The sequence below is a fragment of the Dipodomys ordii genome, unplaced genomic scaffold, assembly GCF_000151885.1.
Source record: "Dipodomys ordii isolate 6190 unplaced genomic scaffold, Dord_2.0 Scaffold196, whole genome shotgun sequence".
NCBI lineage: Eukaryota > Metazoa > Chordata > Mammalia > Rodentia > Heteromyidae > Dipodomys > Dipodomys ordii.
In genome coordinates this window covers 171890-190769 of record NW_012267412.1, presented here as the reverse complement: position 1 = coordinate 190769, position 18880 = coordinate 171890, and the positions used below count along the sequence as shown (strand labels likewise).

General features: G+C 40.0%; 1 pseudogene; it reads left to right on the top strand.

The window, feature by feature from the left end:
* The first annotated feature begins 2104 nt into the window (after nucleotides 1-2104).
* Nucleotides 2105-18880, top strand: part of LOC105999677 — a 37761-nt pseudogene continuing 20985 nt past the window's right edge.

Below are 18880 nucleotides of genomic sequence, written 5' to 3'. Positions count from 1 at the left end.
AATCAATAGATGCTTACTTAGCTCATGGGCAAATAGATGAAGTATTAGCAATCCCCATTTCTTGGGAAAGGCAGGGAGAAAATAAGGATTGGGCAAATATGGGTTCACAGGTTTCACTAGGTGGCAGTGTTGTGTAAGCATTGGGTGATGGCTTTTGTAAATAGCCTAAGTACCAGCATTTGAGTGAAATGAATGATGTGTGTGGTTCATGAGTTCTAGACAGGCCTCAGGGCACATATAGTTGTTAGGGCCCCAGGTAACTGTCCCTGTTCATGGTGTTATAAATATACTGTCTGAGAACTACCAGAGTCACAATGCTTGACTTGAAAAGGCAAAATTTACTTATGCAGAAGGATGTGTCACCAGCCAAAAATCTTGCCAGCTACCACACAGCTGGCAGACGGCTTCCTATTTATCCCAAACGCAGCAAGCTCTGCCCCTCTGCTCAGATTGATTAGTCTGCACAGTGTGAGAGAGATGTATTAACATAATGTTACCATTAAAAGACTGAAATAAGGTGAACAAATAGCAGGTGATCTCAAAACATACAGCCTCTGCTGTTTCTTGAACTATCTGAGGTATTTCTACAGAGGTATGTCCTGTTTCTTTTTTTTTTCTTTTTTCTTTTTGTCGGTTGTCAGGGCTGAGCTCTGGGCCTGGGTGCTGTCCCTCAGCTCTTCAGCTCAAGGCTAGCGCTCTACCACTTGAGCCACAGCACCATTTCCGGCTTTTTTCTGCTTATGTGGTGCTGAGGAATCAAACCCAGGGCCTCATGCATGTGAGGCACTCTTCCACTGAGCCACCTTCTCAGCCCCTATTTCTGTCTTGAACAACCAGTTCTGATTGTTAGACTCCAGCAAGCTGAAACAGAAGAGTGCCACACACTGAGAAATTTGATGGTCCATTATTGAAGCCAGCAGTGGAGAATGGGTATTGCCAAAGATCTCTCGGGCCCCAGGGGAAGTTAAGAGGGGGTTTTTAAAGGCAGAAACTGCAAACTTGACATATGTTTAATTAGTACCAGGGAGATTAAGTACTGACAACTTGGACTCATAAGAGATGGCTGTACTTCTCTCTTAAACAAAAGTGACTGGGAGGGGTTCAGGACCTAGGCAAATTGTAAAACAGGACATCACAGTTTAACTATTTGCTCCAGGGGTGGATTTACTCCTTAAATACAGATTTTCTCATGAAATTGCATGGCCCTTTGCTGTACAACTGGGGTCAGGCTAGGCTAGGTAGTTCAAGACCAAACCTTACATTGAAAAAATGTTCTTTATTCCAAATCATTTCCTCTTTTCCTTCCATTACTTGGTGACATTGTCTTGAGAAATAATCAACAAGAACCAAGCCATCTGGCCAAGCAAGAACTTTTAAGCAACCCACTGTTAGTATTATCCCCACTTGGGTCCTCAGCTCCACCCAGACCTGGGCTCCTCCCTGTTCTAGAGTGCCCACCATACAGCTGGCCAGACCCCACACCCACCTGCACACACATTTATCTCACTTCCACCCTCACTCCCCCCCCCACACATACACCAACTTGAGATTGGGATGGGGGCGGATGCCATGTGCTCCCTCTCTTGGGGAGATAAGGCCTTCTAATAAACCTTATAATCTTTCTCCTGTGCTGCCTGCCCCCTGCCTCTGGGATGGTCGTGAAGGATTCCTACACCCATTTTGACAGAGAAGCCCACTTTTCTCACAATTGGGACCTTGATGAATACTGAGATGAGTACAGCTGGTCTCACAATGAACCCAGAACTTGTGCTCGGAAGCCCTCAGATTGTTCAAGAAATAGCTGAGGTTGTGGGTGTATTTCAAAGTCTTTTAGCGGTCACTTCATGCAAATGAAGCTAACCCTATTCATGCAATCCAACAAAGCCTTAGGACATTGGAGTGCTGCCAAACCTCTGTCCAGCTTCCTGGTAGTTCGTGGACCGGGGCAGGAAGGGCAGCAGGTGGGAGGCAGTGCCTGGCCCTCTTTGACCAAATAAGATCATCCCTCTTGGGAGCTGGCCCAGGGCTCGGAGAAAACTGACTACCTGATTGCAAAAGATAGCAGCAACCACAGCAACTGACAAAACTTCAATGACAGAGGAAAATGGCTGAGTACTTGAGGCTGCCCCACTCCCTGGTGCTCATCCGCCTGCGAAATCCCCCTGTTAATGCGCTCAGGTAATGGGCTCTGCAGCAGGAACAAAGGGCCCAACTGATCTGTGTCTGGCTTTGGAGGCTTTCACCTTCCCTGCCGGCTGAAATTAACGTTTACAGATAAAGCAACTGGTTTGCACTAGCCTGGGTCATCTCTGTCAGGCTGAGACCTGGCAGACTGATGGTGAGCCAGGCTTAATTTCACCAAGTGCCAAGTTGGTGCTTTGCTAGCTTGCATCTTCCTTTGCTTATATGACCTTTCAATTCCAAAGGTCTTGACTTAATTCCAAGTTTGGACCTTGATCCAGCTTCATCCCCCTACTGGATACAGGCTGCCATTACACTATGTAACTGTTTGGTTTCAAAACTAAAAGAATTCATATTTGGGGGTAGCGCACTTGCCTGGACTTAGTGAGGCCCTGGGTTCATCCCCAGCACTGCAATATATGGAAGATATTTGATCATAATTTCACAACACATGCAGTTGAAGCAGTAACAGAGTGAAAGGAGACCAGACAATTTTAACTGACCTGTAGTACTATATTAACAGGATTGATTTTATCCTTAGTCTTTTTTGTTGTTGGTAGTGGTGGTTGTGGGGCTTGAACTCTGAGCCTGGGCTCTGTCCCTCGGCTCTTCAGCTCAAGGCTAGCGCTCTACCACTTGAGCCATAGCACCACTTCCAGTTTTCTGGTGGTTTATTGGAGATAAGAGTCTCACAGACTTTTCTGCCTGGGCTGGCTTTGAACTATGATTCTCAGATCTCAGCCTCCTGAGTAGCTAGGATTATAAGCATGAGCCACCAGGGCCCAGCTTTATCCTTAGTCTTAATACCAAACTTATTTTAATATGAATGACATCATTTACTATTATATAACAATGGGAGGATGATATATTCACTTGCATTCCAGGAAAAAGTGAATCAATTTACTATATTGGTTTTGAGAAGAAATCATAAATAATATGATTCTATATCTTATTGGACTGCCTATATACTGATTAGATTATAGGATTCTGTAGCAGCTTCTTTTCAAGATGTGTCCATCCAGCTCTTAGAAAAAAAGATTCCATAATCTAAACCCTACCTGGAAACATTTTCTGATATTTTGAATGTTTCTAGCATTTAATCTGCTCGCCCCTTCAAGGAATGTCCTGTATCTCATAAAGCTGTGAGGATAAAAGGAAGCAGAGATTATAAACTGGTATTTAACACATGTTAGCTGTCCTAATTCCATTCTTCAGAGGCCTGTTACAGATGCTACCTGCAGGTCAAATGCTCACATGCAATTCAGCTTCATCTAGAAGACTCTACAGTTGCCTCAAATCCATTCTTGTTTTTTTTTTTTTTCATCAGTCTGTTAGACATTATTTTATGCAGGATGTCTATCTTTGCCTTCACCAAATTTAACATGTTCCTGATTTATTTTTTCTGCTTCATGCTTTTCTTTCCATCCTTCTTTTCTTTTTCCCCTTCCTGTTTCTCATTTTGTGTGGGAAATCATCTCTTTCCAGCTAGCTCCCTGAGAGATTCTATCTGAATAAATTATTTTTATCTAATTAGTTTAAATCTTTCAGTGCTAGAATAGCCAGCCACATTTTATTTCATTCAGATGAGAGCAAACCCTGGATGCAACTATAAAACGTGGCTATCTCCAGAACAATGGCATGTTTGTTTTAAACTAATCCTAGTAAGAAACTTCCTGTTTTACCTAACAATTCAAAATTGCATATCAGCTAAAGAGAAAATTTCCCTAGACTAAATCTATGCTTAGGTATATTGCATAATCTATTTTCTACTTCTTTGTTTGAAAAAGTGCTGGCCACAAGCCACAGTCTTATTTTGTTTTTTTGGTGTTGTGGGGTTTTTTTTGGGAGGGGGGGCATTCGGGATTGAACCCAGGGTGTTGTACTTGCTAGATAAATGCTTTGCCACTGAGCTATATCCAGCCCCTACAGAGTTATTTTGATGGCTGTTGGTTTATCACCACTATCAACAAAATTGTCCAAAGAAAAGGCCTACCATGGTTGCAAAAGCTGAAAAGTTGTCAGCCCTTATGAAACATTTTTCTTCTTCCTAGCCTCCATTCTCTACACCTGACAGTGTTTTTTTTTTTTTTTTTGTCGGTCATGGGGCCTGAACTCTGGGCCTGGGTGCTGTCCCTCAGCTCTTCAGCTCAAGGCTAGCGCTCTACCACTTGAGCTACAGCGCCACTTCCAGTTTTCTGGTGGTTTATTGGAGATAGGAGTCTCACGGTCTCTCCTGCCCAGGCTGGCTTTGAACCACAATCCTCAGATCTCAGCCTCCTGAGTAGCTAGGATTACAGGCATGAGCTACCAGCGCCCGGCTTACACCTGACAGTGTTAAGGGAAGAAAATACTCACTTGGCCCCTGTGTTCTTTACCTACCTGTGGGCTTCCTCTGTTGGCTGAATCAAGCAAAGATGTAGAGGCTACAGCCATTGCCCCTTTCTTGTTATCCTGTTTGAGTTTTTCAAAATTAAAATGATCAAAAATAAAAGGAGGGTGGGTTGGACTAAGCAAAGCCAATCTCTTGTCCTCAGTGGTGCTGATTGAGCAATTTTTAAATTTAATTTTGTTGTGAAGATGCTGTGCGGAGGGGTTACAGTTACATGAGTAAGATAATGAGTACATTTCTTGTCGAGAATTGTTACTCCCTCCTTTGTTGTTCTCCCACTGTCCCTCCCCTCCCCCAACCTTCCTCACTCTTCCCCCTTCCCCTCCGAAGTTGTAAGTTCAATTCCAATATACTGTCTAGTGGGTATCATTGTTGCAATGGGTCATCCTGTATCCTTGTTTCAGCATTTTATTATTCCCCTTCCCCTCCCCAAACTGGACAAATGTATACACAAGATGCAGGGTACCAATATCAGTACAGCAACAACAGGAGATATACCATAGGGGGAAGAACATACAAAGGAAACAAAACAATCTTGTAGTACATTAAAAACAATAAAGAAGAACCACTTGTACCCATATCTTGGGGTTTGTTTCACTTAGCATCATCTTATATGGTCATATGTGCATAGCTTTTGAGCTTTTCTGCTCATCTGATAAAATTATTCTAGACATATACTAATTATTGCAAATGAGGGAAACCATGGGGAAAAGCAACAATAAAGAAAAAGAACGAACTGTATAGAGGGTCTAATGAGAGCCTCTTTTTTCCATAAGTTGGAGTTTGTATTAATATGCTTCATTATGTAGAGTCCTTTGCACTCTTTGGGATCTTGAGATCCCCTGTTTAGAGTATCTACATATTCTAGTTCTTCCAGATGAGGGAGATAATATGACCTGCTTTTCTTCGGATCTGGATTACTTCACTTAATATAATTTTTTCTAAATCTTTCCATTCCCTTATGAATGGAACAATGTTATTCTTTCTTATGGAAGCATAGAATTCCATTGTGTGTACGTACCACATCCCTACCAGATGCTGTTGTCAGATTTCTTGATTATGGGCATTTTTATTGGTGTAAGGTGGAATCTCAATGTTGTTTTGATATAGCCAGAGATGTTGAGCAATTCTTCATGCGTCTCTTGACCATTTGTATTTCATCTTCAGCGAGGTCTCTCTTAAGATCTTTAGTCCACTTTTGAATGGGGGTGGTCGTTTCTTTGGGAGTTTGTTTTGGGGGATGATTGAGCAAATTTTGCAGCAAATCCTTTGTAGTGTCCTTTACACAGAAGAAAATATAGTTGGTCCTAAATCCCCATAGGATATAGGTTTTATATCCCCCTTTCAGCCAAAATGTAATTTTGTCTAGGATGCCTGGGTTTCTAATAAGTATTTGATTATTATTCTCTTTTTTTGGGGGGTGGGTCTGGTTGTGGGGCCTGAACTCTGGGCCTGGGCGCTGTCCCTCAGCTCTTCAGCTCAAGGCTAGTGCTCTACCACTTGAGCCATAGCGCCACTTCCGGCTTTTTTTTTCTTTTTGCTTATGTGGTGCTGGGGAATCGAACCCAGGGCCTCATGCATGCAAGGCAAGTGCTCTACCACTGAGCCACCTTCCCAGCCCCTTGATTATTATTCTCTTATCTTCTTGTTACTATTTCCTAAATACTGTAGTACTCTAACTGTTTAGAAAGCATTTATGTTTATTGGGCAGTATAAGTACTATAGAGATGATGATGTGGCTAGGTTCTTTGCAAATAGCATGCTGTGCTTCATTCTTTTTTGTTGTTGGTCATGGGGCTTGAACTCTGGGCCTGGGCTGACCCACTTGAGCAAGTGTTCTACCACTTGAGCCACAGCACCACTTCTGCTTTTTTCTGCTTACGTGGTACTGAGGAACCGAACCCAGAGCTTCATGCATGTGAGGCAAGCACTCTACCACTGAGCCACCTTCCCAGCCCCTGTGTTTCATGCTCAAGCATCCAGAGATTTGGTATCCTGAAGTGAGAAGATTCTTTGACTCAGTTTCTAATGGATGACTACATATGCCTTGGGTTTCTCAATATTATGTAATGGTCTAGATTAGAATATGATTTCATGAGCAGATTTGGTTTCTAATTAACAGGTTGAAAGACAGAAGCTCTGCTTGATTTCCTCTAGGTTAATGAATGAAAAGCATCTGGGGAAAGATAATTATTACGCACAAGGACAAGAATCTTCTTCATTCCATGAGGATTTGGTTCCTCATTGACAGGTCTGAACAATATGTCTTTTATAAAAATTTGCTGTTGTGGGGTTGGGAAGGTGGCTCAGTGGTAGAGCACTTACCTTGCATGCATGAGGTTCTGGGTTCGATTCCTCAGCACCATATAAGCAGAAAAAAGCAGGAAGTGGTGCTGTGGCTCAAGTGGTAGAGTGTAGCCTTGAGCTGAAGAGCTGAGGGACAGTGCCTAGGCCCAGAGTTCAGGCCCCATGACTAACAAAATAAAATAAAATAAAAATAAATGTGCTGTTGTTTAAGTTTTTTTTTACCCTATACATGAAAGACTCTATATTATAATACATCCCATCTCATTTATCAAGCATAACAGCTTCTATTATCATCATTCTTTTTTGGGGAGGGGGGAGTTGTACCTTTCATTCCTTCTTCCTTTTCCCCTCCTTATTTTTAATTTCATTTAGAAAATCTCCTCATCTCCCATCATTGAGAGATTGCTATTTGTGGGTTTTTCCCAAAAAATGGTTTTAAATTCTTCATTGCTAGTTTAGTCAACTACATTTCCTCCCATTCAGATGAATGATAGCCTTCCTTATAAGTGTAGGACATGGCTGATTTCTAGGCCTGCCTCCTAAAACGAAGACTTCCACACTTTAATGGTAATCCATATATAAGAAACCTATAGTTAGTTACATTACAGCTAACAATATATATATATATATATATATATATGCACACATATATAACTGAAAACTAACTTGTGAAATCAAACCTATTCTTAGAGGTTAGTTTGGCATATTTTATTTAATCATCTTCTCTTTGAGAAAGTAATAGCCTGTAATCCTTACTAGTCATGAGGCTGAGATCTGAGGATTAGGTTCGAAGCCTACCAGAAGTAGAGCTCAAAGTGGTACAGGACTAGCCCTGAGTTCAAGCCTCACGACTAACACACACCCCCTGATATATATATATATAATCATTAAGTCCCAAACTTGAATGGATGACTTTTATGCTCTAAGACCCCATTCTGTACACCTGGCAATGTGAAGAGGAGAAAATACTTCCTTGGCCCCTGTGCCCTTTGCTTGGGAGCCTGTGCTCTCTTTCTGTTAGCTAAATCTGGAAAAATTATGTCAGTTACAGCAACTATCTATTTCCTGTTTGCCTTGCTTAGGAGGTGTTTAAATTTTCCAGCAACAGAAATAAAAGAGGAGGGGAACATACCTTTTTCATTTTGTAGTGTGGTATGGTATATATAGATTATATGCACAGATAATGCTATTTTATATAAAAGACTTGAACAGATGAAGATTTGGACAAATCCCCACAGATACTGAGGCTTGACTTCATATGCCTTTTGGAGTCTGGACATTATGTAATGGTCCAGAGTTGGTTTGGTTTCTGAACTACTCAAAAGCACAAAGTTTTGTTTGATTTTCTCTAAGTTAATGGGTGAGAAGTTAGTAAGGGAAAGGTAATTATCATTCATAAAGGCAAGTGGCTACTTTATTCCCTGAAGTTAAACAAATATTTGACAGTCTTGACAATATGACTCTTATTTATGTTTTATGTTATTACACTAAGGAATAGATATTTAGTACATCCTAACTTATTTCTTCCTGTTTCTGATTTTATGTGGGAAGTTATCGCTCCCTATTACTGAGAGATTCTTACTTGAACAATTCTTTTTCCTCAAAGATACTACTGTGATCCTTCATTGCTACTTTAGTCAGCATTTAGTCAGATTCCAATGAATCTAGAGTCTTTTATTTTATTTTTGCTGATTCTGGAGCTTGAACTCAGGACCTGGGCATTATCCCTGAGCCTCTTTGCTCAAGGCTAGCTAGTGCTCTACCACTTGAGCCACAGCATCACTTCCAGATTTTTCTGAGTAATTTATTAAAGTTAAGAGTCCCACGCCTTTCCTGCCTGGGCTAGCTTCAGACTGGAACCTTCAACTCTCAGCCTCCTGAGTAGCTAGGTTTACAGTCATGAGCTACCAGCACCAGGTTAGAGTCTTTTAAAGTGTAGCACAGATTACTAGTTCTATGTATCAGAACAATGGTGTCCACATTTTTTTTGTGTACCTATACTAAGGCCTGAACTAAGAGCTTTACCCTCTTCCTCAGCTTTTTCACATCCCATACCATAAGCCCAGATGTCCCTCCTTCCATCATTGCCCATTTTAAATTCTCTAGCCAGCTTTTCTATTACTACAATCTTTGGGTTTTATACGTGTTTTTTTTTTGGGGGGGGAATCCTTCCTTGGACTTGAACTCAGGGCCTGGGTGATGCCCCTGAGCTTTTGTGCTCAAGATTGGTGCTCTGCCACCTGAACCACATACCCACATCTAGCTTTTTGGAGATAAGAGTCTCATGAACTTTCCTGCATGGGCTGGCAAAATGCAGGCCTCAGATCTTCAGCCTCTGAAGTAAGCTAGAATTACAGGGATGGGCTACTATGCCTGACAATGCTATTTAAAACACACACACACACACACACACACACACACACACACACACACACACCTCTGTGATCCACATAGTAAGAATCTTCATATTTTACATATTAACTGAAAACATGCATACAAATGCACAGGTAAGTCAATTGGCTTGCTGAAACAAAGCCTGTCCTTACAAGCCTGGCATATTTTATTTTTTCTTCCTATCTTCAAACAAAAATTATCACAAGTCACAAATTCATGAACTTTTGTTTCTTTGTCCTTTTTTTTTTGTGCCAGGAATAGGTCACTTATCTTAGGCACTCCGGAAGCTGAAATCTAGGGAATAGTGGCTCAAAGCCAGCCCAGGCAGATAAGCCCTTTAGATTTTATTGCCAATTAACCAGCAGAAAGTCAGCTGGCATTGTGGCTGAATTATTAGAGTACTCTCTCAGTAATCAAACTGAGAAAGCATGAGGCCCTGAGTTCAAGCCCTCGACTTGGGCTCATGTATGTGCGTGCAGGTGCGCACGCACGCGTATACACACACACACACACACACACACACACACACACACACACAGAGTCTACATGAATCTAGGAACTTTTTTCTTCCCAAGACCATTTGGGAATTACAACAACATTCACTGGCCTAGATTTATTGAGTTTTCACTTAGAAAAAACTCCTAGATTTTTACATTTTGAGTCCCACCTAAGATTCTCTAGGTTGGCTAGACCAAATGATTTCTAAGGCTTTATACAGCCCATGTGCCAGACATTCCCCACCCCTGGAAGTGGCAAGACTTGCCCACAAATGGGCACTCAAGAAATTCTTGAGTGGTCTTTTCAGACCACTCTCCACACCTGGTAGCATGAAGGGGAGAAAAAAATATTCTTGGTCTCTGGCTTTACTTGCTTCGTGGCTATAGTTTCTCTAAGGCAGCTCAGCCTGGAAAAGAAAGCTGTATTGGTTATAGCCATTATCCTTTCCTGTTTTTCCTACTGATGAGTGTTCCAAACTTATCCATAGGTAAAACAGGTTTGTTGGAATGGGCAAAGCCAGAATCTTAGTTGCACTGATGGAACTAATTTTGGCTCATTTTGAAGTCATCCTTTACCCAGAAGAAATTCAGTCAGTCCTGCATGTCCATTGGTCCCCAACAGATAGAAAATGTAGTTATACCAGGTTACTTGGACCTTTATAGTCTTTTGTTGTTTTATAATTCCCTAAACAATACAATGTGACAGCTGTTCACATAGTATCTCTATTTCATGGGATATTAGAAGCAGTTGAGAAATACTGATGTGAATAGGTTATGCAAATAGTATATAATTTTGTCTAGCAGATTGGAACGTATGAGGACTTTGGTATCCTGCAGGGATGGGGACTTGTCTGAACCAATTCCTCCTAGACACTGAAGGACCACTGTGTATGCCTTTTGGACTTCTCACTGTGGTGTAATGGTTCAGAGTCTGTTCTCATGATCAGATTTGGTTTCTAATTAACCAATTGAAGGCTAGAGGGCTTGTTTATTCCTGTAAGTGACCAGGGAAAAGGTAACTAGGGAAAAGGTAATTATTGTACACAAGACTATCTACTTTATTTCCTTTATTTTAAAAGGTTTTGACATCATTGGCTAGGCTTAAAATTATGGCCTTTATGTACCTTAGTTGTTGTTTGTTCTGTAATAATAGTTATCTATCATTTTTCCTATATGCATTGTTACCAATTTTGAGTCTCCCTTTTTTTAAGCAACACTTGCATCTAATAATGTCTTTCTTTGCAAATTCTCCTGTCTTGGTCTTTGTGACTTGGGCTCCCTTTTTCCTGGATCTCTTTACTGAGCCTCTGCTAGTTCTTTTATGCAGAAATGTCCAGAAAATCTGCTGTCATCTCACATTGCTCTTCTTTTTAAAAACTCACCAAATCTTAGTTATACTTAACTTTTCTGGGAACACTCCTTCAAATGCTAAGTCTTGGGGGGGGGTGGAATCTACTGCTGTGTGTATATTATTTACTATCTTTGTCTTTGACACTTAGATTTGTTAGGGTCAGATTTGACTAGCAATATCAGAAAACAGGCAATAATAGTGATTTAAATAAGAGCAAGTTAATTTACCTCACAGCAGTGTCTTGGCATTCCAAAATAACTATGAGTGACCTCTATTTTTGTCTACTTTTTTGCTCAATCTTCCTTAATATATGGTTGTACTTCTTGCTGAAAGATGATTGCTCCTAATCTAGCCAGCTATTCTCCCAGAAAGTAAATAGGAAAGAAAACAAGGGAAGTAAAGAAATTCTAAAGGACTTTTACTAAAAGTTGTTTATACCATTTATTATACTTAGTACATTGGGCAGACCTTACTGCAGAGCAGTGGGTAGATGTCTTGATTCTTTGGAAAATGTGAGAAGGAATATTTACTTGAGGTAATTAGCAGCTGCTCCTATTGTCTCTCATTTACTTGTCTACCAGTTTCCAATAGGACAAACTGAACTTGATGTAGCCCCTCTGAAAATTTTTGTTCCTTTCTAACAGCACACATTAGTGGATGCATACTTATGTGATATTTTGTTGAAATTTATCAGCTAACTCCTAGTTGAGCACATAGGAGATGTATATTTTTAAAATTTGTTAGTGCAAATTTTAAGTTAGAGCAAAATAGTATTGCATTAAAAGTGGACTTATTAGCTTGGTGCCTGTACACCTAGCTAGTCAGAAGACTGAGATCTGAGGATCATAGTTCTAAGCCAGCTGGGGCAGGAAAGCCCATGAGACTTTTTCTGCAGTTGACCAACAAAAGGCTGGAAATGGAGCCGTCAAGTGGTAGAGTACTGGTTATTAACTGGGATTGTACTCCAGTCCTGAATTCATACTCCAGGATTAATCTCCTTTACCCCCAAAAAAGGGCCTTCTTTAAATTAATGACACTGTTATTTGTTGAGAAATGAGTAAAAGCCTCCATTACAAGAATCTCTAGAGTTGTGTCCATTGTATATGTGCTTACTTGATCAGAATTAGGCAAGATAAACCTCTGAAATGGTGGAAATTTAATTTTGACTAGTTTGCTTCATATAATTTTTTTTCTTTTAGCTTTTCTGTACTCCACGGAATAAAAGAAGGCCTACAGAAAGCTATATTAGATCATACAGTTAAAGCCATTGTAATTTCTGGATCAGGTGGAAAACTCTCTGCAGGTAACTAACCCTCTCCCACTGTCTCTAGAACATAGGCACAGACTGATCAGTAGTGAGCTAGTCCTATGGATGTGAACCTAGTGATTATAACAGATGGGGCACACTAGAGCAGGAATGAGAAACATGGTAGGTGAATAGAAAGGTCTCTCCCAAGATACCTAAGCAACTTTTAGGACCTTTTTTCACTTTTATGATAAGGCCAAGTTGGTTCATAAACATAATTTTACTAACCTAATATTATGTAAAACGCATAACATGCTACTTTTCTCCTAGAAATACCTGATTGTTTGAATACTAAATCAGCATCCTATTGAGATTAAGCAAAATTTTCGTGGTTATTACAATAAATTTAGGAAAATACATTTCATAGTATTTGATATGACTTAAAAATATAATAGATTAATAACCAGATACAGGACTAGTTAAGCTAACCATACCTATTTTCCCCCAAAAAACCCTATGTCAAACAAGTGTTAAATTGAAAACATTCCTTAAGAGAAAGGAAGAAGAGAAGACTGATTACCCTCATCAAATTTCTACTTCATATTGGATTTGAGGCCTTACCTTGTCCAGCAAGATAGAAAAGGAAGTTAAAATATAAGGATTGAAAAGGAAGATAAATCTTCCTTATTCACATGTTTGTAGAAAAAGAAAATCTATCAGAAATTTAGTAGAATTAAGAGAATCTAGCACTTTGGGTTGATATGAAATCAGAATCCCAAAATAATTGGATTTTTGTGTCCTGAAATCATGAAACTTGAAGTCACACAAGGAATGATTTCAGTACACAGGAGACAGAAGCTGGAGCTCCAAAGCCACTCTAGGCTATACTGAGACTGTCTCAGAAAAACAGAAGAAAATTGAAATCACTGTATTCTTATTTGTACCTTAGTTTCTGTCAGTTTGTGACAATAATCTTAATTATACATGATAAGTAGAAGAATGTAGCAATGCATTCAGTATCAGGCTTTGATTTAGGGCCAAATATGGTTGTACATGCCTATAATCTCAGCAATTAAGACTGAAGCAAAAGAATGGGTTTGGGGCTGGGAAGGTGGCTCAGTGGTAGAGTGCTTGCCTTGCATGCATGAGGCCCTGGGTTCCATTCCTCAGCACCACATAAGCAAAAAGAATAAAGCTGGAAGTGGTGCTGCGCTAGCCTTGAGCTGAAGAGCTGAGGGACAGCGCCCAGGCCCAGAGTTCAGGCCCCACAACTGGACCCCCCACCCCCCACACACACCCCCATCCCCCTGCCAAAAAAAAATTATGGGTTTGATAACAGCATGGACCACCTAGGAAGGCCTTGTCTCAAAAGAGAAAGAATAAGGAAAGGAAAGAAAGAAAAGGAAAGGAGAAAAAGGAAAGGGAAGGGAAAAAGGAAAGAACAAAGAAAAACTAGGCTTTGTGGTCAAACTGGCTGAAATGCTTATTCTGTGAGTCACTACTCATGTCTTAACTGACTAGTTAAGATCTTAAAGCCTTCTTTACCTGTAAACTGAAGATTGTTATAGAATTTAACCTAGTTAAACAAAATAAATGACATAATATATGGAACTATTTAGCCCAGTGCCTGATGCACTTATCCAACAAATGTTCATTGTTGTTAATCATGAAAAACCATCTCATTCTAAAAGTACTGGAATGATAAGCCTGAAGCTTAAATTTTAGCTTATTTTATTTTCCTTGGAAGTAAAAAAGAAGAAAAAACTCTCAAAATAACAGAAAACAAATCCGGGGCTACAGAGTTAAATTGGTAGATTGGTAAGAAAAAAAAATAGAGAATTTTAGATTGATGCTAGAAAAGAAACATGTAATGAAAAGAAAAAGTAAAGTAGGTAAATAAGCTAAAAATAAAATATTTAATTTTAAAACTATACAAAGTTTATTGTTACCAAAAAATAGATAATGAGCTGGGTGCTGGTGTCTTACACCTGTGATCCTAGCTGAGCAGGAACTTTAGGTCTGGAACATCATGACTTAATGCTAATTGAGGCAGAAACATTCTCAGGACTCCATCTCCAAAGTAACCAGCAAAAAGCTAGGCCGAGTGTGTGGCTCATGTGTTAGAGTGCCAGCCAAGAAAGCTTGAAGCCCTGAGTTCAAACTCCGGAGCCCAAATAAATAAGCAAAAGTATGTTTGTTTATTCCAGGAAAACGATCACTATGGGCTGGGAAGGTGTCTCAGTAGCAGAATGCTTGCCTCACATGCATGAGGCCTTAGATTCGATTCCTCAGTTCTACATAAACAGAAAAAGCCGGAAGTGGTGCTGTGGCTTAAGTGGTAGAGCTCTTACCTTGAGCTGAAGAGCTGAGAGACAGCGCCCAAGCTCAGAGTTCAAGCCTCATGACCCACCCACCCACCCCCCCAAAAAAAAGAAAGAAAGAAAAGAAAAGAAAAGAAAATGATCACTATGTACATGTCATGTGAAAACAGGAAAATAAGAAATTTTACATATGCTCTCAATGTTTAAGTATAAATTAAACTTTTACTTAGTTCTCACATCAATCATTTAATATATGTCTTGAAACAAGAAGGTTCAATAACTTACTCAAGGCCATAAAACTACATCTACACTAAAATATTAAATATATACAAAAATTCATCAAAATGCTGTTATTTTCTCTGTGTAGTAAAACATCAATGATCATCATATTTTATAATATTGTATATCTTTCACAGTTTTCAGACTGCCTTGCTATTTTTATAATTTTTAATTACTAAAGGCAAAACATTTTACGAACTTTGTTATTCATAAAAGGTGACAGTTACTCATGAGCAATGATGATCATGAACCTCTGGGTTTAAAATTTAGTGCCTTGTACATACTAGGAAGGTGCTCTACCACTTTAACCACACCCCCAGCTTTCTTTGTTTTTGTTATTTTTCAAAACAGTATCTTACAGTTATGCCCAAGAAGCTTGGATCTCCCTCCCATTTATATTTTTCACCTAAAAATGTGAGCACTGTAGCCAGCTCTACTATACCATTTTAATGAGCTGTGTGGTTTTCCATCATACAGATTAGGCAGGCTGTGCATCCCTAATCCAAACACCTAAAGTCCTAAATGCTCCAAATCCAAACCTTCTGAAGGACACAAGTGGCAAAGCACACCTGACTTCTATGATGGGTCAAATTTAAAAGGCAGGCATACTCAAACTATTATCTACAATCTATCCATCTTGACTGGTATGTAACATATCACTCACAAATAATATATAGGCATTTTATCTTGCTATTTTATATTGTAATTACTTATACTGTTAACAAAGATACATGGTGAAATCGTTGTGAATTGGCCTGATAAACAATGTCACCAAGAAAATGAGGAGACTGATTTGATCTCAGAATGTTGGTCTTAAATCCTTAAATTCTCTTTCCTAGACTTTTAAATTCCCTGTCATTAGAGTTTCTCTTTATCCTAAGAATCCACAGATCTTAGAAGGCTATAAGATTCATGGTTAAGATTTGATGGGTTTCTCATATTCAATTCTACATTTCCCAGAGCACTTCCTCTGTCGTGTCTCCATCTAAGGATGGAAGTGTCTCCTGAGGCTAAAGGGCCTAATGAGTAAAACAGGCTGGGGTGGAGTGGGGGAATTAACCGGAGGTAGGAAGGACAAATGGAGAGGGTGAATGAGGATGAATATGGCTGAAGTACTTTATTTCCATTTATGAAAACAGAACAATGAAACCAGGTGAAATTGTTTCAGAAGGGAGGTTGGAGGTAATGAAGACTGAGGGAAGGGCTCAGTTTTATGGGGTACATTGTATGCATATGGAAATGCCACAGTAACCCTTGCCCCTTGTAAACTAATGTATGATAATAAAAATATTTTATAAAAGAAAAATGATTAATGAACTTTATTCACATGAATAAAGTTCAATTCAGAGCCCTCTCCTCTTGTATCTTTGTTCTTTAGGTGCTGATGTCCATGGCTTCAGCAATCCTTGGTCTACTGGCATTGGATTGGGAAGTATAGTAGATGAACTACAGAGAAATAAGAAGCCTGTGGTGGCAGCTATTGAAGGCGTGGCTTTAGGAGGGGGACTGGAGCTGGCCTTGGGCTGTCACTATAGAGTTGCACATGCAGAGGTAACCACGAGGTCCATGTAGGGGTTGGTTTGGGGGCTTTCCTTAGGGAAAGTTCTAAATATGGTCATGGAGATCAATCAGGTGCTGTTGGTCAGTGGTGGCTTGCTAGTTAACAAGTCTCAGGTATGTTCAGCACTGGTGCTAAGCTGTGGTGTAATAGGACAGTACTTGCTCAGATCTAGAGATTCTTGCATCCTAATTGATAAGTGGACTACTCTGAGTTCTCTCTCTCTCTCTCTCTCTCTCTCTCTCACTCACTCTTTCTCTCATCATTTTTCTGTCATGGACCACTTGGATGTTTCTAACATCATTCTTGGGTCACACAAAATTATCAATATAAGTAGACGAGCTGTGAGCAGGCAGCAAGAAGCATTTGTGTGTCTCCTGTCAGGTACCTAGTGCTTTGGGGGACCTTTTGTGAAGACCATTCATTCCCCACCCTTGCTAGACCTGAGATTTCTTCATAAGCCACTACTTTCTTCTAGTCTTCTACCTATGTAACTTTTTTCCATTAACTTTTTCTTTTGCCATTGTTTTTTAAACAATATTTTGAATTTTATTATATTTACTTTATAGTCCTATGTGATGTTAATATAGTTTACTTTGTTATAAATTATTCTTTTTTCTTCCCATTTCTTGTGTGTGTGTGTGTGTGTGTGCGCGCGCGCGCGCGCGCGCGCACGTGTGCAAAGATGCCAGTATTATAGCTTGTTGTTAGTATTATGCTCACCTTTGGTCCTCAGCTCCACCCAGACCTGGGCCCCCCTCCCATCCTGGAGTTCCCTCCATACAGCTGGCTCCTCCCTCTCTCCGCCCAGACCCACCTGAACTCCCATCTACCTCACTTCCTCTCCTCAGACCCTCCAGCTACCTGGATGGGGACGGAGGCCATGCGCTTCCTCTTGGGGGGAATTGGCTCCTCTAATAAACCTTATAATAATCTTTCTCCTGTGCCTGCCTGCCTCCGCGTGGTCCCCTGGGATGGATGTGTCCGGTCCTCTTTCCCTTGTACTCAGGGTCTTCGTGCTGTTCCTGACCCACACCTCCATTTCTGATGGAGATAAGTATCTCTAATAACCAAAAAATTCACAGGGACTTTTCCTGCCTGGGCTGGCTTTTAACTTTGATTTTCAGATCTCTGCCTCTTGAGTACCTAGGATTATGGGCATGAGCCAAGGTAATTAGTCCATTTCTGCCTTTTAATTCAACAGGTTAGCATACATGTGCATTTGATACATTGACTGAGAAAGAAAAACAATTCTGCCCTCTTGCTATGTTGTGTCTCCTCTTCCTTAATTACTCTATTACTACTTTCATTTGTTTTAAGGAGCTATGTGTTCTATGGACCTATTAATCCTCTTATAGTCTTCTGTTTTACACACACTACACACACACAGAGTTATTTGCTTAGTGGTCATGGCCTTGGTAATTATGACTAATGTTTTAATTTATATGAATGAGACTCTGGTTAGCACCAAGTTGGCTTCAGTAGTATTTAAAAAAGCTTATATCTCTGTTGCCTGCCTCTCTGGGGTTATGGACACAAATTGATACTTAAAAATCATGCGTTCCTTACATAGCTTTATACGGATTGCTTTTTGCAATTTTCTTTTATATGATATCAGAAAAAAGAAGAATTGAAATAAAAAAATTGTTAGTTCTGTGTTTTGCATTTATGTATACAGTTATCCTTTCTTGCAGGGCAGGTCTGTTAGCAACAGATCTAGGTCCTGGAAATGTATTGATTTTTGTCTTAACTCTCAAAGGATGCATTTTCTGAATATGTAATTTTTGGTTAATAATTGTTCATTTTAACCTGTTAGTTATTTTTTCAGATAGTGGCTCACATGTAGGCCCAGGCTAGCCTCATATTACAGGAGTACACTACCACACCCAGATTATTTATTGAAATGAGTTGGTCCCTCTAAATTTTTGCCTTGGCTGGTTTTGAACTGCTGCTTCTCAGTCTCTACCTTCCCAGTTGAGATGACAGTCACAGGCCTCTGGGTTTGGAACTTAGTGCCTTAACTTAGTGCCTTGTACATTTGAGGCAGGTGCTCTACCACTCTAACCACATCCCCAGCTTTCTTTGTTTTTCAAAACAGTCTCTTACAGTTATGTCCAAGAGGCTTGTATCACCCTCCCATTTATACTTTTCACCTAAAAAGGTGAGCACTGTAGCCAGCTCTACTATACCATTTTAATGAGCTGTGTGGTTTTCCATCATACAGATTAGGCAGGCTGTGCATCCCTAATCCAAACACCTAAAATTCTAAATGCTCCAAAATCCAAACCTTCTGAAGGACATCACAAGTGGCAAAGCACACCCAACTTCTATGATGGGTCAAATTTAAAAGGCAAGCA